Raw genomic sequence first — 26,073 nt, forward strand, 5'->3', positions numbered from 1 at the left:
CTGCCCTCACTGCTGCCAAGCTCCGATTTACAGGAGGGGACGTGGGCTTACTAGGCCATCTTCCCAGTCTCTGAAGCACCTCCTCTGTACTTCCTGTACCTCTGCACCCTGTGTCTGCATGACCACAGTGCCTCCCTTTAGATAGAGCTGGGCTTTCTTCTCCTTCAACTGCATGTACGACTCTCACATGAGGTTTTTCTTTTATATTGTCAAAAAGAAGAAATGCTCAAGATAGTATCTCCTTCCCAAGCAAGCACAAGGTGACACCTAAGAAGAGTCCTTTGACTACCACTAGAAAGGAATGCTCTTTCACCCTCACCATTCCTGCAGTACCACCTGCAAGCACAGCCCGTCCTACAGTTTCAGACCTGATCTGCAGGCAGCTGTGGCTGATGCAGTTGCACTGCCTGCCTTGCAGATAACGCTGGCTTGCATCAAACACAGACACCCATAATCACTGCGAGCTGTAGAGGATCAGGGCCAGTTTCCTGGACCTTCCCTTCCCAGTGCTGTTTGGTGAGAGGCAGAGCAGCCTGAATATGCCTAGGAGCCCTTCTCAGCAGAAACAGAAACAAGCATCTGACCAAAAGGACCATGAAGCCTGCAGCAACCATCTGTGTCTAGTTTCTTTTTACAGTTTTCTGATGAATGACACTTCTTATCTATTCAGTGTCAGTTTGAGCTTCCCAGTCTCCCTACCTTGCTCCCTTCCTGCTCCTCCATCACCCTTTGCTCTTCTGCTCCCTCTTCCTTTTTTGTTTTTCTTGGGCATCTAATTCTTCCTCAGGCAAAGTTTTTAAACATAAAGGAAAGGGAAAGGAAAAAGAAAAAGGAGATCAAAATGCTGGTGCTAGCAGTGTTTGCAAACCACTCTTCGGCTGTCTGTAAGGGAATCAAGTCTTTGTCTTGCCTGTTTGGACTGTGAGCTTTTCTTCAGCTCTTCTTTACCCTTTCTACCTGGTGTTTGTATTCCAACCAGCAAAACAGGGCCCTGAGCTCAGAATAACTCCCCAGTCACCAGCCTAATCTAATACAGGTCATAAATCTAGCAATACCTGTAAGGAAACCTTAGCTCAAAGCATGCATGAAATACTGTCCCCTTTGCGAGCAGCAGATTCTGGTCTACAGAGCATAACGATATAAGCATTTCTTAAAATACAGTATACAGCTAAATCTTTTGCCCTTGAAATTAGCAGAGAATTAGGATGGGAATAGACCGGTTACACTCCCATCGAAAATATCAAGCTTTCCATCAACTGGCATTTCTCCTAGCTTGCAGTATCATTCCTCATTATCTCTTTACAGGTTCTGGGAATTAAAGATATTGCAGTGATCTGAATAAGCATGGTGGTTATGTTGGAGTAGGAGATGATCAGTGCTCTAGATTATAGGACTTGCAGCATTATCACCTTCCATTCACATTACTTCCACAGAAGGAGGTGCGTTTCTGAGCACCAGACATGCCTGTTGCAGGTTTCACTCTTGGCTATTCACTGAATTCACTACCCACTGCAACCAGTGTATACTCCAAGGCAAGCCCACAGCTTTGTTGTTAAATGGAAGTCAAACCCATAACTGTGATTTAGAAAGTAAGGTCTCAAGAGTTCTGATCAATAAGCAAATCAAGCATTTAAAATGCTTTATGCTTTTATTGCAAGATCATAAGATAGTGGAAAATTAATCTTACAAAGTAACTGAGCTCATAACACATACAGTTTTTTTCCTTCCTGAGCAATATGTGAATTCTTTCCTAAATTGCCTATCTTGCATAATTTTAATTGGATCCTAGTACATCATGACCTTGATACAGCATCTACAGTATCTCAGTGCTGTCTTCTACAGTTATATATGGTACAGCGCTTTCCAACTCTGTGAACCCTGGGAGATCAGAATTGTGTTCTGCACAATGCTATTTTTCTTACATCCAAACATTTCTGATTCAAGGTCTTCCAAGAAGGCTTTGATTGCCTTGGAAGGTCACCAAGATAAAGAATCCACTTTGGTAACTAGCTTGAGTTTCTAATAAACTGCACTGGCGGCCAGCTGTTAGTTACGAGTGATATCCTGACTTCACTCTCAAACCCAGGATATTACTGGCGTGATGCTCTCTCTAAGAACGTGAGCATGGCTGGAAACATGACCATGACTTGAGATTACTGCCACCTCCTCTGTATAAGTCAGGGAGGTCACTTCAGTAGTGAAAAATGCAATGCAAGGGACAGCTCTGCAAATCTGGGGGATCCTTCACTCTGGTGGTACTACGCTGCTGTTACTTCAAATGTTGCTAGAGCTCTCTGGCACAAACCTTCTAGTATTGTAAAAGTCACAAAAGCCTGGCTTTCACTACAAATGGGTTCTTTCAGAAAATTTATCATTCTCCCTTTGTATCACAAGGGTAATTTTCTGAATGGAAAAGCTGCCAGAGAGATTTTAAAGATAATCCAAAATTGCAACATCTAATGGTGTAGTTGGACTCTGTAGTGTTCAGCATGGTGGAACTTCCGTTAGGAACATAAAAGTGGGGACCTTTTGCCATCTTTTCATACACAGATGCTGAGACACTCCCTGAGGACTGAGATACCAGGAAGTGGAAACAGCAAGGATAAAAGAAGACTTCATCACACAAATTATTTTACATTTGTACCTTTCAATCTTCACCAGGTCAGCAGGTCCAGTGCTATGACTTCACAGTACATATCATGCCAATATTTTCTCAGGATGCTCTGGGAAATAACTTATCTAGAAGGGCAGAGTGCTGGAATTATTTAGACTCCACAGCAAGGTTTTGAAAAACCTTCGTTCTCACTCCAGATCATTAGCCAGTCTCAATCTTCAATAAGACATCAACATGACATCACCACTGGAGTTATCACCTGGAAGAAATGCCTCATTATCAAGGAGGTCAGGCAAATTCTATTACATTTCCTTCCAGAAAATATTTTCCTTCCTCCACAAGGTAGCAACAACGATGTAACTAGCGGAGGTACTTCTCCCTCTCTAAAGTCAGCATAAACAACAGCCTCCTCAAGCTACCAAGGGATGTGGTGGAAGAACAGAGATAGCATTCAGCAGGTTTTTGCATCTTCAGCAGCTTTGTGTTTCCCTTTCCTGATGAGTCCTGCTGCTCCAGCTTTCTTGTTCACCAGGCTTCCCTTTAGTCATTTCAAATGATCTGTTCTCCAAAATCAGACTGTATTGCAGAATACTTCAAATTCTCTACATGTAAGGAGAACTAAAATTCCTCCACGCCCATCCTCAGAAAACTGCTGGAACAATAAAGATTTCAGTTTTTGGCTTCATGGCATCGAAAGCCATGAGCCATCCATCGTCTTTCAGGTTTGCTGCTCTTGGGCCAGCAGTTTGAAAGCCCATGCAGACTGAGCTCCCACACTCCAAAGCCGAATAGTTGAAGGAATTATCTCAAGCAAGACTCCCAGATGCTCTGCTGGACCAAAAGTCATGGACCCTGTTTCTAGGATGCATGGCTCCTTCATAGAGAAAGCTGTAGGCCAGCTAGACCCAGGCTTGCAGCCAGCACTTGCTTGAATCACTCCCTGCAGAGAGTACTCCATTTGGGAAACACCATTGGGAAAAAATTAATGTCAAACCTCTTGTGAGCAGGGAAGCTTGAACTGTGCTGAGCTCCATGCTCAAATCTGTCCCATGTCCTTTTAAGATTCTTTAGTCTGTATGAACAGGTTGGTACCAAACTTCACCAACTCGATGCTTTCACAATGAGACAGGGTGACCACTGAGGGGAGAATCACAGGAGGATGGACAAAGCTCAGCCTCACAAAGAAACTCCAGTCTTTGCTCAGCCTGACCCTTAAAATCTTACAAATTTGTTTGCGTCAGCCAGCTAGTTTTGGTAATTATTTATTTACCTCAGGCCCATCTGAGTCACATGCCAGCTTTCACCCTCATGATACCTGAGAGGCTGAAGACCTGAGGTAATGAGGATACCTAGGAGGCCAGCCAGGCTGGGTTGGGCTTGGGTGTCCCCCTCAGATGCACCCCTCAGGGTGTCTGGGGAAGAAGCCTTGAAAACAGCCATGTAAAACACACACACAAAAGTGCACCATAGTGAAGGCATGCTCCCAGGCACGTTGCTTTCAACCAGATTCTAACTTGCTGACAGAGCCCCTCACAACTTCTTACGCCTCCTTCGGGCGGGATGCACGTTACCGCAGCCGACCTGAGGAGAAGCTGCCAAGGAAGCGGTGTCGCCCGAGGAACCGGTAACCGGCACCGGGCGGCACCGGCCGCTGCTGCGCCCCCTGCCGGCCGCGGCGGTCTCAGGGAAGGGCACACAAAACGGCAGCCAAGGTGGTCGGCTGAGACCCAGCCGCCCCTGACTGAAACAAATTCACTCCTGCAAACACCTAGAAATGGCCCACCGTTCCATAGAGTCACTGTCTGGTTTGGGTTGGAAGGGACCCTAAAGATCATTCAGTTCCAACGCCCTGCCATGGGCAGGGACACCTTCCTCTAGACCAGGTTTCTCAAAGCCACATCCAACCTGGCCCTTGGACACTGCCAGGGATGGGGCAGCCACAGCTTCTCTGGGCAACCTGTGCCAGTGTCTCACCATGCTCACATAAAAGAATATTTTCCTAATATCTAAATCTCCCCTCTGTCAGTTTAAAGCCGTTCCCCTTTGTCCTGTCACAACATGTCCTTGTAAAAAAATCCCTCTCCACATTTCTTGTTGTCCCTCTTTAGGTACTGGAAGGCTGTTATAAGGTCTCGCCAGAGCCTTCTCTTCTCCAGGCTGAACAAGCCCAGCTCTCTCATCCTGTTTCTGTGGGAGGTGCTCCATCCCTCTGATCATCTTCATGGCCTCCTCTGGACTCACCCCAACAGGTCCTGTCCCTCTTGTGTTGGGGGCCGTAGAAGTGAACGCAGTACTGAAGGTGCAGTCCATCATGTGTGGGTTTTTTTTACAAAAGAGGTCCAACTTTTGGTTTTCCAGATGGCATGAAAGAGGACACAGCAGCAGGGCAATACAACAGTCAGGGTCCGTCCCTGGTCCCTCAGGCAGCTTGCAGGAGCAGTTGTGTCACCTCCTGTTTAAAGGGGGACAAAAGCCTTAGGCCACTACCCTTCCCTGGCAGGAGATGCTTCCAGCGGGACACACTCGTGTCAGGCAAATGGAACTTCCTTGCCTTGCACTTTTGCTCAGCTCTCCACAGCCCAGCACCAAATGGGGGGCAAACCAGCATGATACGTCTAAGAGCTGTTTCTAGTATTTCCTGCTGTTTCGAGTCCCAGCCACCACAAGCTGTGGTGGTGAGGTGGGTTGGAACAGCACAGCATCCCAACAGCTTCAAACCAGCCAGGGTACCTGGGCATTCCCAGGCAGATGCAGGAGCTCCCCCACCACAGTGGACCCACAGTCTTGAGGTTTTCCTAAGAAGTGGGCATAGCCCTGGGAGTCTTCCAGTTTTGCCACTGTTCTGCTTTTTACCAGGCCACGCATCCATAAAGCCTGTGTCCCTGCCGAGATAATTTGATGCTTGCAAATTGTAGGCACCAGTGAAAAGATAAAGAGACACACAACCTTTTTTTTTTTTCTTCCTCCCTCTAAGACTCTCAAAGGTCAGATTTGGAATTAACTTCATCCTGTGTAATGTTTTGGCTTGGTTTGTATTTATTCCAAATGAGTTCACCCATTTCTACAGCAGAAATAAAAGGTCATGAAACCAGTGAATTATCTTTCTCCTAAAAGGGGTGAATCCCTTCTAGGTTGTGAATCACCAGTGAAGTGTAGCAAAAGAAAAGAAACCACAAAAATATATTCTGTGGGACTGTACTCACAGCTGGGTACAATTAAAAAATGCACAAGGGCACGTTGGATGCCATTTGTTTGCATCAAGGGGGAGGGAGGGAAATAAACCAAAACTTTTGCCTTTCTGCTAAGGAAAAAACCCCAAAACCCACGAAAGAAAACCAAATCATTTTCTTTTCTGCAGTTTTCGGCTATGCAACAGTAGGAGCCAGCACCAATATTTGGCCAGACTGGGAGAAGTGGGACAGGGAAGGGAGAGTTGAAACACTTTATACATAAAATAGATCTAAACCCTATACATAAAATAGATCCTGCCCCTCAGCTAATTCTCCACATGTTAAAAAGCAGAGATGTGTGTGTATATATGTTTGTGTCATTATGTTAGTTTTATTAGCCATCTGTTTTAGAGATTGGGCTTTAACAGAAAGGTTTGGATCCACATTTGAACACTTTGAGGAAGGAGTGTATCCAGAACTGAACTTTTGACTCAGACTGGCATAAAGATAAATGGCCTTTTGAATCCAGGTTTTTGGTTCGTTAACTCCATTTGAGTTTCCTTGCTTTGTTTAGTACAAAAATTTAGTGTCTCTCATGAAAAAAAAAGCATCTAAACTTATTCTGCTGGAATAAAAAGGAAAGTTTCAGCATTTGTTTACTGTAGTGTATTGCTTCCTTCCTAATGCTTTCAACAGAAAATCTTCTTGGTTCAAATGTTTTGAAGTAATTTTTTTTAAAGGCAAAAGGCTTTCCAACTCTACTGCTGGTACCCAGTAGTGCTTAAAAAACCCCAAAACTATAGCAGCAGCACAGTGACTTGGGAGATCCGAACTGGAAGTTTCAATTAAGATGCTCTTGTGCTAAAGTTCACTTTAGCTTGGCCTTCCGTTTTTAAGCTCATTCAGCACTACCTACTAGGTACCTAGATACGAGGTATCTTAGAAAATCTTAGAAATATATCTTAGAAATAAGATAGTGGAGAGCAGGTTCAGGATATATACATCTCACAAGCAGAGATGTATAGGAAAATCTGGACCTTATTCTGTAGCTGCTGGAGAAACCTGGGCACATCCAGGGGGCACTTCATCACATCCTATAAGAGATATTTAAACCTGATCCCGAAAGTCATGCTGGGAATGTGCCTGTTCTCTCCGCTGACTATAAAGAGAACATAATGTGAGCAGTTCAGATACGGATATGGTATTCCAAGCTGCAAATATCTAAAATTAGAAGAGATGAATGTCATCCCCAGTCTCTGATTGCCTTATTGATCATGATACAAATGTAAATAATCTGGCATCCAACTAATGAATGTTTCATTTCCTCAAGTACATGCTCTGACCCTAGATGAAGAGACCTCCGGGAGCTATCTTTGGTTTACAAGTTCAGTTGGTATTTCAAGTAGCGAGATATTAAATAAGGAGTATTTCTAGGAGAGTCTGCTGCTGACCAAAGGCATTGAGGGAAAAGGAAAGGGTAAAGGACACAGTTCACAGCCTTCATGGGACAGCCTCAACAGAAAGGCAAACCAGATTTGCTGGCTAAGAGCATCTTCTGGCTAGGGAATCAGCTGAAGTTTTAGGGAAGAGATGAGCTGACAGTAACACCCACTGCAACAGTGGACAAGGAGAATTAAACAATAAATATTCTCCTGTTTGTGTTGGAGGACTAAAAAGGGAGCAGAGTTACATCTTCCAGGAACTTCTGTAATGCTAATTATGAAAAGACTGAGTGCTTATCAGCTGTGACACAGTAAACATCGCTAACCTCCTTTATTATCTCAACACTCTCCTATTGACTTCTGTCTCCATGTAAGTGCAGCAAACGTATTATTTTGCTGCTTCTGATTAGGCCCCTGCCATGCCAAGGTTTCTGTATGTGCTGGATTTGAAACCTGTGACATTTCCATGGAGTAAGAGGGGAAACCTCCGGGAAGTAAAACCTGTGTACAATCTTTTCCAAAGGCTGTTTACAGATGTAAACTAATGGGGAGCTGAAACCTTCAAGACGTGTTTTCTATGGTCCCTGCTAGAGTAGGACTAAACTCCTAAGACCTTTAAACTATATCATACCACAGTGAAGAGCAAATAATAAATATAACTGTGAAAATATGCACATTGTTGGAATATAAAATTTGAATACAATAAAACCATAAGCATAACTTAAAGTCTATTATATTACCAGCAAGTTATGGCTTTTGCAATGAAAATACCCAAGTGGCTATAAAATGCTGGGTTAGGAGTAACTAGGCAGCATTTTTTCATTTCATTCATTAGTATTTTCAGTCAGCAAACACCCAATCAGTGTGGTGGCAAGTTCCTCAAGGCCTACTATTCAGCCTCCTTGTGTGGTAGGAAATCTGATCTGACTGTCCATCACAGTAAGGTTACAGATTACACAGTAATCTATAACTAGTTTACAGTGGAATGGTTTTTAAGTGCTCTGCTAGAAACAGAAGGCATTCACATGTGTCTCTGTTTGCTCTGAGGGGCAATTATTTAGAATGCCAAGAATAAAAAGTTTAACAGAGTGCTCACAGTGAACTTTTAAAAGTATTCCAGTGAAGCGTTAGAGCAGCTTTTAGTTCTAGTGGCAGTGGCTGAATCCTCCTAGCAGCTGCATTTGGAGCTGCTGCTGACAGAACTCATGTTTGGTAACAGATTAGTTGGTAGACTAACTTAGTTAACAGCAGGTGTATTTGTTTTAGGGAAGGTTCTGAAGCTGAAATTTTCTGTGTATACTTGAAATAACGTGGGCAGAGGTAGTAGGGATTTCCTAAATTATATGCAGATTCTCCCCTCAACTTTTCCAGAGGAATTTCTTATGCAGAGAAAAGAGACGCCCGTACCCGTACTCTCTTCATGACCTGGAATTATTAAGTTCCCATTTTACAATACTCCCTTCTCTGCTACTGATACCACTAACTCACTTCTCAGGGAATCCAGAGAGGCAGTAGCTAACAACACCCTAGAAACTCTCAGGGAATCCAGAGAGGCAGTAGCTAACAACACCCTAGAAACCCTCAGGGAAAGACTGCAGTGCAAGTGAAAATGATTTATCTTACTTTCAAACATCTGTGCCCAGTTTACAAAACAAGCAAAATTCTGCTGGAGGTTCCAGCCTTTCACCTGGTTATGGTGTGAGGCCCCAGTGGGAGCTGTAGATTATAAGGAACCATTTCCCCCTGTAGCCTTAGATGAAACTAAGTAACCACTGTAAGCAAAATCCAACTACCCCTGCAATGAAACTGCATGGAATAAGGATTGCCATCATTTACCACTTGCTACAAATTGGGAACAAAGCATGTGTTACTGCCAAGTAAATCAAAATAGAAATTTTCAAGAGCAAACCCTTTAGAAAAACGTACTTGCTTAAAAACCACAGGAAAAAAAAAATAAAATTAAGCCATAGCAGAGGTTAAATTCTTCAGCTTACTGATAAAGTACATAAATTTTGAGCGAAAATAAGTATCTTAGTATGTTCAGAAAGAAAATTATTTTAGAGGAGGAAACTGGCAATTGTCTTCTGAGAAAATTTCTAAGTTGCTTTGAAAAAGAGCTACTACATGCCACAATAATGTTAAAAGGAAAACCGAACATCAAACAGAAAATCAAAGACATATTAAGCGCATTTACTTTCCTTTCACATGAATGCACACAAACAACCCCATACACACTCTCCTTTAATGACTAGCATTTACTGAAAGTGATTTCAAGAAATCTGTATAAATCTCCTCCTTCCTAAAAACCCTGAATCTCAATTGTGGATCCAGCTCTAGCAATGAATGCTGAGGAACTCTAGAAGGTTGTGCCAAGCACCTCACCAGGAATAGCTGCAGCTGTGTAAGATACTGCTACCCCTCAGCTGTCCAGTGCCACTTCTTGCCACACCCACATACACATCAATCATGTATAGGTCATTTGAGAATTCCTCATATGCTTCAATACACTGTCAGCCAGGGTAGATTAATCTGGTTCTGCAGTGGTTGCCCGACTATGATCTTGGTGAACACTATCTGAACCCTCTCATTCACCTTAAGGTTGCCATGATGGGTAACACCCATCACCCATTCTGGCTCCCTGCTTCAGGGCTTTTTTTTTCCCCAAGGACATAAAGTTATTTAGAGACTCCTCTCAGAGAGCAGAAATTCAAGCAATTTTCTACATTGCATGCGTACAACCCTGATTCAGCTGTAAATAGATTCACAGCTGAAAGTTCCCGCATACCATTTTTTAAGCTGCACTAAAGCTAGAGGGATGTAGACTGACATGAGCTGATGTTAAAATTCCCAAAGTACTGCACTGTTACTCAGATATTTTTCTATGGCAGTAAATACAGTAGGTTCTGTGGAAAATATTGGAAGAGTGATATTAATCCTACTGAGTCCAACAGAATGAACTCACGAGGTATTTGAAATTGCACACATTTTCCACTTGCAAATAGCATTGCAGAAACACATGCTTACCTGCTACAGGGAGAAGAAAACAGGACTGAATAGCAAATAGGGAAGACTCTGCACCAGGCTTCCAAGAGTCACATGAACATTCTTGACAGGCGATACAATTTGGTTGAAAAAAGCCAGCCCTTGTGGATAAAGCACTTCTGTAACAAAAGATGAAGAAAAAGTAGTATTGCAAATATTGCTATTCTAGCAATTGTTTCTTAAGAGTGAACTAATAAGCCAGTACATGACACACACACACACACACAAGTAAAATAACCACAATAGTAAATGCTGTTCTACCTCATTGCTGACAGAATTAAACATTTCTTCTTGAACTTTTCCCTTTTCTGTTTTATTTTCTTCTGGGGGAAGCAACACCAACACCAAGAGCTACACTTACCACTAAGGAGTCTAAGAGAGTTTCCATGAGCAGACAAAGTGAAAGCAGTTCTATGTTCAGCACTAAAGAGGCGACAGAAAAGGTTTTAAATACGCTGCATGATCTGCAGTGATGACCTTTGGAGAGCAGCTGTCCTGTAAGGCCAAAAAAATTCTGAAATGCATAATTTACAAATACTGGAAATTCTTTCATCATCTTCAAATGATGGCCATAATATCATTGCCTGATCAGCTCTTGAAGTGCCTCTACGGGATGGCTATTAATACAATAAACCACCCCAGAGTGGATATCTTGGTGCAGCACAGAATTTATGTGACTTCTAATCCTAGTACAAACATCTTCATAATTTAAAGATTTTAAATTTTTTTTAATCACTTGTCAATAAATATAAAACAGTATTGGGAAAACATACATAAAAACACGTACAGACAGACACACCGTGGTATTCACACACATTCGCATCCACATTTTAAGAATGGTTCTTCATGCCTTGCATTTTGCAGAGTCATTAGTACCAGCTCTAACACACTGCTAAATTTAACTAGGAATATATAGATGTCCTTTTTGGCTCAGTTTATCCTGGGTACAAACTGCTCTTGCTTTTGTTTTGTGGCATTTCATACCCACTTTGCAAGGTTGTAAATAACTGAATGTGTTTAAAAATACACATTTTAAGGTTAATCTTTCCTGTGTTTGACAGAACTAAATAATCCCCTTTTACTCCCACCTTTTGTCTGCTCTATGGGTGTGAGCTTCATTCTGTTACCACTTATTTTAGTCAAAGTCAGAGGTGTTAGTTTAAATAACAGTGTGGTGTGAAGTCAGTGCATTTTGACTGCAATGCGTTAAGAAGTGCACACATAAGCAGCTCAGCAGACAGCCTGCAGAATGGGAGAAATTACCTGCAGCTTGTAGGCTACAGAGCCATGAACTGGTATTTTGAGTACAAGGCAGGGAAAGCAACCTTTTCAGTGACACGTGAATCTTGCAGATGACACATGCCAAAACGTGAAGCGAGGGATGTGTAGCAAAACCACAGGATATGAGCGCAGGACACTGGATATACCAAGAAAAACTCCTGTGGACACAGCTAGATGTTTTACTCCTATGTGAAAAACCGCTCTAAGCAAAGCAAGCAGTACCAGAGTGCAGCTTTCCTGATACAGCTGGATTTATATTAAAAGTGTCTGCCAAAACTGCCAGAGTGGTCAGGACACTGAGGTCTTTTAAAAGCTCAGCTGGAAGTAGATACTATTAGAGTATGTATCTAAAACAATAGGACTTGTAATGTATTCTGGCTTTTCCCCCTCCCTGCTTAAAAGGCACATTGAAGAAGATTCTTAATCTTCTAATGTAAAGTATATGAGAAGTCCCACTGATTTTAGACAGATATTATGGGCAGAAAATGTAATAGTAGCTATTTGGTTCTCAAAAGATTATGGGTATGAAAATAGTGTTTTGCTTAGAGATCAAGATTTGACATTTCTATGCTAGCAGATGAAAAATAAAAACAACCTCCATTTTGCCTATAACCTGTGATAATTTTATTAGCTGGAACAATAAACCAACATCACAGTGCTATTCTTCAGGACTTAAGGGGGTTACTTCGTAATAAATCTCCACTGTCTTTTTTACTTAAATCAACATACCTCTGATGATCAAAGCTCAGTTATTTCATCAGTGCATGCATGAAGTATAAATTAATAAGAAAAAACACTTCTGAATGACATTTACCTTGCTTTCATCTAATATCCTGTGTTCCTTAAACTATTCATAGGTTAAGGGGAAAGGAAAAAAAGAGAATGCCTGAAAATAAAAAAAAACCACCCAACCCATGATGCTGTTGTCCAGAAGTTCCAGGAGACTTGTAGTTAATCATTTACCTCACACCAGCTGAGCAATCAGTATGTTATTTTAGCAGGTAAAGCAAAACAAGAAGTCACATAGTCTTCTGTTGTAAAATATTGATACCATGCTTTAAATCAGGCATTTCCCAGAGACAGAATTTCAGAACTGCTTTACCATTTTCTCAGGCACATACATACTACTTACCCATCCCTCCACCTCATCAATGGGGAAGCAGCAATACAAGTCTATGAGGGGAATCACTGTGAACAACCCAAAATACTTCTGCAGACGTAACATTCATGTTGCAGCTTTAGAGACCTCCTCACATTCATAGAAAGAAACATGACTCCACAAGTTTTTGTACCCCAAAGCTGCCAGAAATTCAGATTCAGCTCAAACTGCTCTGAGCTGCAGGGCAATGTGCCTTCCAAATTCTGCATGCGAGGCAGAGGAGGGAAGGGTGTAGCACGGCTGGTGATGCTGCTTTTGAAAACAGGTATTTTGGAATTTGTTCAAAACCAAAATGTCACTTCTGTCCAAATGCAAAAGCCTATTCAGAAATCTAGGGTAAATTGCAGGATCATGCATTGCAAGTGCATTATAAATAATACATTAATGCAACTGCCCTCTTTTTCTAAGTGACTGTACTTTAAAAACATGTGTGAGTGTGGTTGAAATTAATATCGCATATAGCATGAACTTGCTCAGGGAAGAGAATGACAGTTCCTCCTCAGGACTGACAGTGAAAGCTGCTGTAAATCAGTATTTCAGAGGAACTGACACAGTTGCCCCACTTAAACTTACAGTTTATGGCCAGGGAATTATGGCCAGAGAAATCAGTCACAGGACTCTAATTCTGGGTATTACTGCACGTCTTTCAATTCAGCTGTAAGTGGCCAGCAAATAAGCTGTATCATTTCAGTGACTGCAGTCTACTAAGGAACAAGCCAAGAATCAACACAGTGGCTGGAAATGGGGATTGCAATTAAACTGCTATCAGCCTATCAGGCTGACATGGTCAAGACCTGCCATGTAAAAACCCACAGCAGCACCATTATGGATCTTTTTCTACTGGAAGGTTTTAATTTGGGACTGCTATGACTGAGAAGCATACTGATGGCTGGAAATTCCAAAGGCTTTGTCATTACTTTTTGAGTTTTGCTAGCTCAGCTCCATCAACCAGAAGTGTGGAAAAAAGCGCATGGGAAGAATGACGTGAGAAGACATCAATGAAAAATGCACCATCTGTATTCTTAGCTTTATTCATCGAGTTACACATGTGTAGATTTTCCTTTGGGCAGGCTAGCCTTATTTCAGCCTATGAAGTAAGTGGCCTTTAGAATTTCTGGCCTTCCCCTCCCCAGACATTAAAAAAGCCATTCTACAACTGCTCCCAACAAGCAAAACCATGGGCTTCAGCCTATATTATACCTGGCTTCCCAAGCACCTTGATTCACTCTTCTTTCAGACCTGTAAAAGATTTGCAGGTTTAAAACATCTTTTCTTCTTTTTTGTTTTGCCAGAGATAAAAAGATGGCAGTATGTCTTCTGGGTTGTACAACCCTTATCTTCCTCATTTAAAAAGATATTTCACTTTAATCAAATTAAAGCTCATACTTTAAATTATAACCAAAGGATGAATTCTGATAAATTCTGTCTACAGAAATGGATAGGAAAACCCCTGTTGACTTTGCTTGAGGCAACACTGTACTTCAGACAAATAAGAAGATTGTTTTTAATGCTGACTTCTCATAGCTGATTTTTTTTCCTGACAGTCTGTTTCTGTTTCATGTATTGCTGTTTCTTTTCTGCTGCAATAGTGACATTTAATCTGCTTTTATATCTCTGGGGACATAAACTTACAAAGATAGAAAGCTAAAGGCGGCAATTTCTCCTGAAAATCCTTGGTGTTACTCTTAAAAGAAGCTGATGCAAAACTTACAGAAAGCTCTACGTTAAAAGGTATCAAATTTAACTCCATGGAGACAGAGAAAAAGCTAGAACCTTCCAAAACCAAACATGTGACTTTAAGAGGCTAATTACAAGTTTAACATAGTCTAAAAGCACCAAAAGATCTCTCCTCTTATCTCAGATCATGACTTTCTCCACACTCTAAACTCCAATAATTCATATTTTAAACCTCTCCCATTATTTACTTCCCATAGACCAAATCCTATGTGTAAGGATCATAAGACCAAATGGCACACAGATTACAATTTCAGCAGGCAAAGACTGGAAAATCCTATTCATAACTTGCATCATCTTCAGCTAAATTCATATTTGATATATTAGTGCCTTGGTTTTACAGGTTGTTCATTTACAGGCCTCACATAAAAGTCAACATCTTACAGTGATTTCAATTTAAAAAATAAAGCTTCAGGTAACTCGAGCAAAAAGTTCTTGAGTAGGTAAATGCAGCATAACTAAATACTTTAAGTTCCCTTTGAACTTTCCACAGGCTCTTTCAGGACAAATCAGAAAAGTCTTTCCTTTGCTTCCATTAAAGCACAAAAACTGATGAATTTTTGAAGCAGCAATTGAAGGTTTTTACTGGGAAAGGATGCAGTGAGTGTAAATGAGGACATTTTGGAAGAATTTCACTTCAGCACCTGCTGGGTCTCCTTTGCTGGCTTAGTCATGTCTGGCAATCTCATGGACAGGGACTGTCAACTGCTTTACTCCTGTATGTAAATCCAGACAGGATCTTTTGTACAGCAGCCTGGCACTATATCTGCAGCAACAGTTCCCCAAAATATAATAATAACAAAATAAGAGGCCTTTCCCTTCAGCTGCCTTTGCTTTCCACTAAAATGCCAACATTTCTTGCTGGCCTTCTTCCTCATTCCCAAGAACTGTGGGAGGTGGAAAAACAAAAAGGGAACATTTCAATTTGTTCTCCTATTTATAAGTAATTCCTGCACTATGGGGAGGTCCTGCCCACAGCCATCCTCACCCCAGCCTCTCTCCAAGACCAGTGCTCAGCCTCTGCCTACAGAGGTGCCAGACCACATTTAAGCTGCCTTAAGGCAGCTGCTTCTGAAGCCTATGTGAAAAACATATGCCATGAACCTTAGCTTCCTATTAAGAACAGCAGCAACCCTGTATGGAGAGATTAACAGACTGATGGATCCTGGGCAACTGAGACTTACAGCCATCTTAGAGAAACAAATCACACCCTTCTCATCCATTGCTCCTGGCACAGCTAGCAATAAGCAAGCTTTGGAAGAAACAACAGAAGAAGGGGAGAGAGGCATCTGACAGCAGAGCAGAGCCAAAAGTTATTCTAGTGCAGCAAGGATTTAAAGTCTGCATGGCAAAAAGGAATGACAAGGTCACAACCCACAAGCCCCTTTGGCAACTTCATCTGTCTCTCTTCACAAATCTGTAGAGTTTGAACATGCTCCAAGGCCCACCAACATTAAGGTGGACATCTCCACTCAAACCATCATACTTCTGGGTCAGCACCTTCCAGCATACACCAGAGCAAAAAACCCACTCCGATTTCTTTATTTTTAGAGTAGAGCTGGGGTTACTTATGGCCACAGCAGGGATAACTAAGCCTAACAATGCCATCATTGGCACCAGATTAGAGACATATGCAAAAACCTGTAGTGCAGCTTTGGAAGAGATGCTCACAAGGCTCTGGCTGCAGAAGAAACTTTTGGTTGGGTGGCATCGGTTGGGCAAAAAAAAATGTGAAACATCGTAATTCTCCATTTACAGAATCACTGTGAGTGCAGGGAAGAAAAAAAAGGGAAAAAATAAAGAAAAAGAGTCCAATCCTTACATGGCTAGCACTCTGCAGTCATGCATCAGGAAAACAGAAGTAATTGCCACTTGCATTTCATAACATGAGGGAAAAGGGGAAAATAATTAAAAAACAGTAAGAACAGTAAGTGGGCAGCTCATCCTAAACACATTACAGATGGTTTCCAAATCTGCAGAGAGAAATGAAAGAAATTATAACATTACTACCCCTTTTGCCCCTTCTCCTGCTCTACCAAAGGGAAGCTGGCAGAGGGGATAAATTATGCTTTCTTTATGTGCAAAATCCAGTGGCGTCAGCTCTGCTGCCAAGGAAGGTGACGTTCCGGTCAAGCTGCCAGATGCAATACAGAGATACTTTCTGCTCTACCAGCCTTGCAGATTTTGAAGAAAGGTAGAAAATAGCTGGAGGCAGTGACTTCTCATATTTCCTTTGACGTTTCTACTACACCCAGACTCAGCTTCTCACTACGCATGAGACAGCAGCTGCTTAGTCAAAAGCTTCCTGAGGAAACTCAGTAACATGAGAATACAGCTCCACTGCCTAACATCTGCTGCCATTCTTAAAGCAGGTACTACTGCCTGAACCCTCTGAGAATAAAAGGAGAAAAGATACACAAGTTTTTGACTCTTCTCTAGTGAGGACGATAGGCCTGGATAACAGAGGATAAAGTACTGGTCAGAGAAGGCAGACCAGGTCTCTGATCTCTCAGTTGCCAAAGTTCAGGGAGATGTAGATGTTGGGCTTAAACAGATGCCAGCATGTTCATGGCTCCATCAGTCCTCCATCATTGAAACCAGCCAGAGGCTAGGTAGACTGTACAGCGATGTCAGGACTTTGTGTGCTGGAGGCAGTAAGTAGGGAACAGTTTTGTGGAAAATGAGCTGACTTCAAAAAAAGAAGAGGTAAATAGAAGTAGCAGCAATTACAGGACCATCACAAAAAAGCACTTTGATTCAACTGAGCTATCTTTTTTTCACTCCTCCAATCAATAATTTCAAGTCCTACAGTGCAAATACTAGTCATGTAAAAACTGACATTCCATCATCACCTCTCTGAAGAGTTGTGAGATACACCTTGAGCCTCTGAACAATATCCAATTTTTCAGGAATGCCTCAAGTGTAGACCTATACTTGGGGATTAACCACTGCCTGAATGGTCCTTCAGGCACAGGAAGGCACACTTGCCAGTGACTATCTCTGGAAAAATCTCTAGGCTCATTAGTAATCAGGACAGAAAAACAAAAAACAGTGTTGTGCTGGATTTTATTATATTGAATACACAAGGTATTTTTCTATTTATATCAACAGCCACTGATCAGAAGCCAGGTAGCTATGAGACCACGTGAAGAGCCTGCAGCTCCTGGAGTGGTGGACTCTATGCATCTTGCCCTGAGGGAACTCCTCAGACCCATCTTGAGCACCCAACTGTGATTTCAAGAAAGATACCTAAAAACATTCAGAAAAACACACTACACCCTTGATATTGCTGTTCAGTTTTGAGAATGTGCTACCCCTAAGTCCACGTTTGCCTGTTTTCCACATCCAAAGCTATTGATGCAAAATACATATTCTTCACAAATAAAAGAAGGGCATTTTCCACATGCCCCTGAGGTGGGACTGTCAGAAACTGCTCAGCCCCAGAGAGCAGATGAAAGCCCTAAGCTAATAAAGCATTTAAGCACATCCTTAACTAATTATAAGCACAGAAGTACTCCTGCTATAGCTCCAACTGGCCATTACCCTTTGGTTCTACACAAGCTTTTAATGTTCCAAAACTGATGGTGCTGCATTCAGAGGCATGGGACTTGATCCCAAAAAGGCATGTGTACCAAAATTATGTTTGGCTCCCAAATCTGGGAAAATCTGTGGAGAGAAAGGAGAAATGAGGAGAGGGAGATAATAGCTAAGGTTTTTGAGCAGCTAGGTGCTCTGCTTCACAATACAGTTTATTCTGACCAGGCTATTTACTAGCATTAATCTTCAGTGATTTGTGCTCACGATGCAAGTCATTTGGCTGTCTGCACTGGGTGGAGAGACAGCAACCTGTCAGTGGCAGAGCAGCTGCATAAGTCCAAGTGGACAGATGGCGAGAATGCAGCTCAATTCTTTCCTCCCTGTATTCCCCTCCTATCATTTTTCCTTCCTTCCCTGCCTCCCCTCAAGCCTCGGATTCTTTCAGCAGGGGAAGGGAGAGCTACTTGGACTTCCACGTGCTCTAAAAGCAAATTAAATTTGCCTTCTAATTACTTCCTGAGTCTCTGTACCAGCAATCTGTCCTCACTCCTGACAGATGGGAACTGCTGCTGCACAGCTGGTCTGGCACTGGCAAAGAAGGCGGGTGCACCCACACGGCAGGTGTGATGCTGGTTTGGCTCACAAGACACAAAGAAATCATGGAAGAAAACCTTGCCTATCGGTTGAAGAGAAAATTATCTGGAAGCTGTTCCTGCAGGATGGCTGGTAGTTAATCAGAGAAAAATTCAGCCTGAGCGAGCCTGAAGGATACTACAGCCTCTTTCAGTTTTCCAGAAGGAGGCTGTAGCATCCCCACTGGAGCTGGCTCTAGCTGTCTTCTCATTCCAAGGAGTTCTTCGCAGACCTCTTACTTGTTATTAACTTAGAGCATATATAAATATATGTGCATTTTAAGTGTCTGCTTCCATGTACTTATTCAAAATCTAATGTAGTGGTTCTGCTAATAAGGTGCTTAAGTTGCTGAAGTACAATCATGATTAAATAACTGCAACATCATTGGTATCACTAGAAGCCTACCTTTAGTCAATCTACAGCCAGAATACATCACTCCATCAACCATCATGGCACTGCTTTGTCCCAACTTGCCACTATTGTGAGCGTACAAACGTGAAAGCCTCAGTCCCGTCAGGGCTAAACTGGTATCAGCTGAACTTGAAAGAAACATCTTATTACAAAAAAGAAGGAGGAGGGGGAAAATGTACCCTGATACATCAATAAAAAAGGAAAACCTAAAAGCTCTCCTCCATTCTCCCCTCTTTGTTAAAAGCAATGAGTTATCCTGAACTACCCAAATAGTCCCCAGCTGGGTTCAAGTTCTACGGAACTTTAAACTGCTTAAAATATGACCCTTTTCATCCTAGGTGGTAGTGTTTTCTCCATTTCAATTTGCCACGCTATCCTGAAAGACTTTCATTGTCATGTGTTCACTCCTACAGAAATTTCCATAACTGTTGAGGTTTCTGCAAATGAATGGTTGGATGAGTTTGTATCCAGCAAAGGAAGAGTTACCACCTGCTGAGAGACTAAACACAACCTGCTACCTGCACTGCTTTCCCTGAGCTTTGGGAGCATGTACACATGGACAAAAAACCCACTCATAATTGAAAACGCCAAGTGTTAGCTTCTCACCGGGCAGAGGAGAGGAAAAGAGCTGCTAGAAAAAATGAATACTGGGCAACTTAAAGTCAAAACTAACATGTTACCCAGGCTCACAGGAACACTCTAGTTCTGCCAAAACATGATTGCTGCACTGGTGTTAAATGGGTTTGTTTAAACTAGTCTAAGCTTCTTCTGGTACTGTGAGAGAGACTGTCACACTGTGCAAACAGTTTCCTTTGGGGATGCAAGTGAGAGGGTTAAAGCTGTTGCCAGCCCAGGGATCCCTCCTGCCTGGGACAGAGGAGGAGCAGCCACCAGCACTAAGACAGCCATTCTTGTTTAAGCATCCCCTATTCTCAGTTTAAACTGAGGTCTCTGTGCCTGAAGAGCTCCCACGGTCTGTTCTGTTAAGCAGACACAAGCAAGACTAACTGCTGGCAGAGGGGCACGAGCTGTATCAGACAGCTGGGACAAAGGGTGCTTCTCCATATTTCAACAGGAAACAGCTGTTTGCAAAGTGGATGGCAATGCAGCATTTTTGCTATGCTTTATCACAGTCATCCAGCAAAAGCCCCAATGCAATTTTCTTCTGGTGCAAGGAGAACACAAGCCTACACACTTTTCAAATGCTATTTCCACCTTTTTATTAGCAGGTAACAACCCTATGCAAGCAGGAGTCATTTAAAACCTGAACAAAACTGCTTCCTCAACAAAAGATGATACAGTTGGAGAATTTTCAAGCTTCCATGAAAGCAGAGAAAACACTGGAGATTCTGTATCACAAGCAGTTGAAGGGCAAGAGGATTTAGATTTCAGATCCAGCAGCACAACCCAACCAGATCTTGTCACACATGAAACCAAACTTTGAGACATCTTATGATGTTACGATAGCTAAAGTTAGGCGATAACCAGGTATCAAGGCATACCGTGGAGCTTGTTCAGTCTATGCTGGTGGGCAGTACTGGCTGGTAAACAAGTTGATGAGAAATTTCTATGGAGTCTTGTTTGTCACTGTTCTGCATTATACAGAGACACAACCAGCTATATAGCTTTTATAATGAGGGAAGAGAGACTTTTGCCAGGGCCACAGTATTTACACTGGGGCATCACTTATTCCACTTATGCAACCAAAATAAAAAAAAAAAAAGGAAAGGAAAATATGAAGAAGAAGAAAAAGGTGATTCAGAAGAGACATCCTGAAGAGCAGTGGCCAGATTTGATAGATGAGAGTAAGAATCAGGCATGTACAATGGGAAGAAACCACAAGCTGAGGCACGTTGAGTAAGTGGGTGACTCTGAACCTACCCTCAGCTGGCATCTCTAACTTTACCAAATGCTATCACTCAATCTCCACTGAATTAGATGCAGGAGGGCACCACTCTGACACTTCTTCACAGCAGGTTGGAGAACAATGCTGGAAAGCTGCCAGGGGTTCAGACACAAAAAGAATAAAGAGGGGGAAACCCCCAAGAACCAAGCCCCAAAGCTGAGAGCTGCTTGAGAGACTGGGCAAGCCTAAGCATCGTTTCTCAGACTTTTTATTCAGCGGAAAGTCTCCCTGAGCTGCAAGGGCAATTGCACCTTAATGAAAATTAACTATAGTAGGACAATCTTTCCTCCAAGCTTTATCAAGCAGGCTCGTAAGCCTCTACAAAGTAGTGTAAAAGTAGCTGTATTTAAAGATTTCTAATTCGTATTTGTTGGGGTTTTTTTGCATTGTTCCCAAACTCCAGAGCCTCGGACCAAAATCTAACTGAGGTAGGTGCTGTGGGAAGGCAGCACAGAAAAGGATAATTAAACAGAAGCAAGAGCAGAAGCATATGTTCTCTCGGGACATGTTCTAGGCACAATCATTCATGGGTAACTAAAGAGCAGTGAAAGCGTTTCCACATAATCTCACAGCAGCATGCCAGACAAAAACAAACCCCAGGATTCCTCCTCATTTCCCTTCATTTTCAAATGCTGAGGGAGTAAAAAGCTTTACAAGACACCACAAAAGGCTGTTGGACTCCTTTTCTCTCACATCAAGTTGGTATGTGTCTGAATGCTGAAGACCTCACTGACATGGCTATAAGGTAGTAGCAGTCCCCAAAGAAAGATGGTCTGGGTTGTTGGTGCTCCCTTCCCCATGCAGAGTAAACACAGCTTTTTTAACTCCTCAGCACTCTATTTAAAGGTAATTAAAAATTACTTCCCTGTGTCAAAATTAATTCGGAAGCCTCAGAAAAGGATGAAAACCTACTAATGGCTGGTGTAAATTCCTGGGGCTTTTTCCTTCAATTTGCCTTATGTATACACCAGGAGCATCTTGGTTTTGTCAAAATGTTCTTCAGATGATGTTTGGTAGCTCTCATTCACTAATTAAAGGCCAGGTTTGTTTCTAGTAAGTTAGTTTCCAACATGATAGTGATGCTCAAAAAACAGGAAAAAACTTCCCAAAACACACAAACAAAAATAGCTCTCAAAAGTGAAAAAAAAAAAAAAAACAACAAAAATCAGAGAAAAGAGAAAGCTCCCTTCTCCTCAAACCCCTCCATGCATATTTTCTTCAGTGATGGAGCAGTCTGCCGGCAGGCTTTCAAGAGCTAATATAATTTGCTGCCTTTCTAATTAGTGGGAGTTGACCAGAATTCTACAGGTTCTGCTGGGCTGGATCTGACTTTCTATTAAAAAACTAAACAGAAATTAAGAAGGGCTAAAGCCCACTTGCTTTCCACAGTAATTTTCGAGACTTGAAAACCTGGGTCAATCCCCCTTATACATATTTGTTCCTCATTTTTACCAAATTTAACTTCCACCTTGGGAAAAAGGCTGAGCAGGCGGCCAGAGGCTCAAGAGAACACTGAATCGCCTGGAAAATGACAGATTAACACAGATGCCTTTGTGTTCACCGAAAGCACACAGTGAAATGCGACAGTGGACAGCACTGCCAGGGAGACACGAGAGCACAGCAAATAAGATGTTGCAGCAGTCAGCCTTCGAACACAGTGAAAACAGGGATTTTGGGTTATGTAAAGGCTCTGCTTGTTTTTACTGGAATATCAATGTCCTCTATGGAGCCAGAGGGCTCTCCAGGCTTGGTATCCCCTGTGAAAGAAAGGCTCTTCCCCCTGCAGGAAGGCATTTACCAGACCAGCTTTTAAAAATAAACAGCTGGAATATCACCCTAAGGACCAAATACAAAGGGGCTTTGGTGGCTGGACAAGATTTAACTGAAATGAAGACCAGATTTCTGCTCTCCAGCAGGAGTGGTGGGTTGATGTGGTGAGGCTTTTAACTGCTTTGGCTTCAGGGTGACTTCATGAGGCTTAGATTTTCCTGGGAAGGACAGGAGAAATCTGAAAAGTTGCTTCTCTCCTGTCCTCGTTCCCTGCTGCCACTGTTCGCTGTTGCACAGACTCACAACTTGGGACAAGGCACAAGGCACAGCTCCATGAAGCTGTACTCTGCCAAATGTCCATCTTCGACTTAGGTACCAGGGTGCTGCACTGCATTTCACTTAGGTGTGCTGAGATACAGTAGCACTGGCAAATCTGCATCCTCCATGCATTATTCCATGCATAGAGGCTACAGTAAGAATTTCCCTTGTATATCTACAAGCTTGCAGTATCTGCTCTTCCACTTAGTAGAAACTAGAAGACCCCAACATGACCTAGTATCCTGATTCACAAGGTCTTATCTTTTAGGCTGTTACACAGCTTCAGTCAGTAAAATCAGCAACAGAAACATAACCGCAGACAGTAATAGGTTTAGTGTAGCAATTTACAGTTCTTATATAGAAGAAACCAAAAAGTAATTGGAGGAGGAGGGGAAGAAGGAAGCATGTGGACTAGGACAGCACCAAGACTTGGCTGTCAGTGATGCAGGCATCAGCTACAGCACAAGACAGCACTGTTTGCATGGAAAAGTTCCAAGGAAAAGGGCATGTGGTGCTGCGTATAGATCGGATTCATAACTAAAAACTCAATGCAAAATTAACTGCATTTAGCTGCTCTAAATGCACAGGCATAACTCGACTTCTCTGCGCTTGTTCACTTAAACGCTGCACTTGGATTTGTTAACCAAGTGCTCTCAAAGTGCTCTCACGGAATTCGCCTAACTCTCTTACACAGCAGTGTTAGCCCCTCTCATCAGCTACAAAGCAAGCTATGAGCACCCAGATTGTTTGCAACAGCCCTGGACTCAGCATTCCCAGACACCTTCTCCCACCACCCAAAGTGCCACAATCTCTTGGTAAACAAAAAACCATGATAAATTAAAAATTTAACTGAGTGTTGGTCTGTGGGGGACCTGCACCACCAGCATGCCAAAAGTTTTGTTCTTTGTTTCCACAGTAGGAAGATAAGGGCTTTGCTGTAGTCAGCAAAAAGTGTATTCAACAACAAAGTGTTTTTAAAACATAAGCAAAGTGAATGGCTCTTAAATGACTTTGGACACCCTGACCAAGGACACCATCCTTCAGCTTTATTCCGGCACACCATGCTGTGCTCCTTGGAGGTCAGCACTGTCTTCAAATGCCATTAAATGCATTGTTATTCCCTGTTCTCTAATCTATCAGTTTAACAAATGTGCTCCACCATGTATCATTTGTAGAGGCAGGCAGGAGACTGTGCAACACAGCAGATGCAGGAGTTAAAAGAAAAAAAGAAGCAGGGGGGAACAAGCAAATGGCTTTTATTTCCTTATACCTGGGATCTCTCAATGCATGCATGGAGCTGCTGGGGCCAGCCAAAGCAGTACCAGCAGTTGCCTACGCTCCCCATACACTTCCAGGAAGAGTTGTCCTAATCACTGTGGCCATCTCAAACACACCTCTAGGCTTCACATGGGATCATACAGTGATAGAGCATTGGGTAATACCCAAAGACTAAATGACAGGGGTTCCTGCCCCAAGTTATGTAAATATTGCTCAGTAGGACTTGTGGATAAAAAGCTATTCTGAGCTCTTCAGTACCAGACATTGAAAAGCTCAGGTTGAAAGAGCAGGAATCCCAATAGATGTGTCAGCTGTTTTCCAGGTCTTCATGACTATGTAGTATTCCCCTGTAAAAGCGTGAAACAAGGAGTATAGGTAAAGCAGCATAAAGCCACATCAGTCCTTCAGAATACCTGCTGGTGACAGGATCACCACACAGAAGCTGACCTGGGCCTGTCTGGATATGCTTTCTCCTGGGTGAAAAGGATGGCAAGCCCCAGACACTTTTTCAACCAGGTGTGTCAGTACCAGAAAGGCTTAATACACAATGTATCTTTCCAGAGCGCTATTCCATTTAATTCCCGAAACAAGGTTACACAAGGCACTGGGGAGGACAGACTTCGAAACCTGCAAAGTGGTGCCTGCTGTTTTAAGAGCAGGTCAGCCTTCATGCTTGGTCTGTTAAACATGGTGTGACTGCAGCTCTATCTATATATGTACGTGTACGTATACACACCTGTATGGGAAACTAAAAGAAAGCAAGGCAATATTTAGAAAAGAACCTAGTTCAGTTAACTGCCCTGACATCCCTGCCTTTGAACCTCTGCTGCCTACAGGATCGCACTCCAGGCTGTAGTCTTCCCAGGGTACAGAGTGCTCCACATACAAGAAAGAGTTTGCACTCAGCAATGCAATGATTTGTCATTTTCAGTGTGCTTTTACCATTCTTATTGCCATCACAGATTTAAGGGCGAGCAAGGAACCTTTCTAGTTTGACCAGTTCTAAATGAAGCAGAACATCCTTCTTCACAGGATTATACAGTAATAGAATATCTCAATTTTTAGTAGTGTTTTTCTTCCCCTGTTGTTTAAAACTGAATAGAGAAGCTGTTGAAAGGTGGCAAGCAAACAAGACAGACAATAGGAGGGGCACATTCATCAGCCCATTTGCTTGAATGAGGGAAAAAAGCAAGGCAAAGAAGAGTAACACATTTTCGCCTAAGCACACAGATGATAGGGAGGCTTTATGAACTTATATTTTTACAGCTTCCAACAAGCACAAGGCTTGTTTTTGCAACAGTGGTGCTCAGTTTTAAAATGTTTTCCATAAGGTGGAGATTTACTTTCTAGGATATCTAAATGCTGCTAAAGTGACAACTGACAGTCCAGAGAGATCGAGTACAAACCACTTAAAAGGAATCTCCCTCATTTAGTCATAAAAAGTTACGGTGCAGGGCAAGGACTTAGGTTTGTGCTTGTCCTCTGGGGTGGTCTTAGATCCTCAAACCAAGGGTTTAAAGGAAAAAAAATAATGAAATCACCAATAAACAAACAATACTAAGGCAGCTAAATGAGGGAACTATTTGTTAAGTAAGAATGACAAAAGCTTCCAGAATTAGCACCTACAGGACTTTCCATACACTGCAGAATAATTATGAAGGCCAGGATTAAAATGTGAATGATCAAAAAAACCTTCACAGGAATTCCAGACCTCAGTGTATTCAGGGGGAAAGAACAGCTCTGCAATTCAGTTGCATCTCTCACTAAAAATTGTTAAA

General features: G+C 42.3%; 1 protein-coding gene across 5 annotated transcripts in view; it reads right to left on the reverse strand.

Annotated features, from left to right (window-relative positions):
* The window catches only part of PRR5 (proline rich 5), a 92,297-nt gene that overhangs the window by 59,086 nt on the left and 7,138 nt on the right, over positions 1–26,073 (reverse strand). For all 5 annotated transcript variants that reach the window (XM_061359057.1, XM_061359067.1, XM_061359086.1 and 2 more), the window contains exon 2: positions 10,251–10,387. The gene's annotated coding sequence lies outside the window, so the exon portion shown is untranslated. The remainder of the gene's footprint in view (positions 1–10,250; positions 10,388–26,073) is intronic.

This window comes from Neopsephotus bourkii, unplaced genomic scaffold (genome assembly GCF_033783945.1).
Source record: "Neopsephotus bourkii isolate Nb327-2 ecotype Australia unplaced genomic scaffold, CSIRO-AGI_Nbou_v1 NB_107, whole genome shotgun sequence".
Taxonomy (NCBI): domain Eukaryota; kingdom Metazoa; phylum Chordata; class Aves; order Psittaciformes; family Psittacidae; genus Neopsephotus; species Neopsephotus bourkii.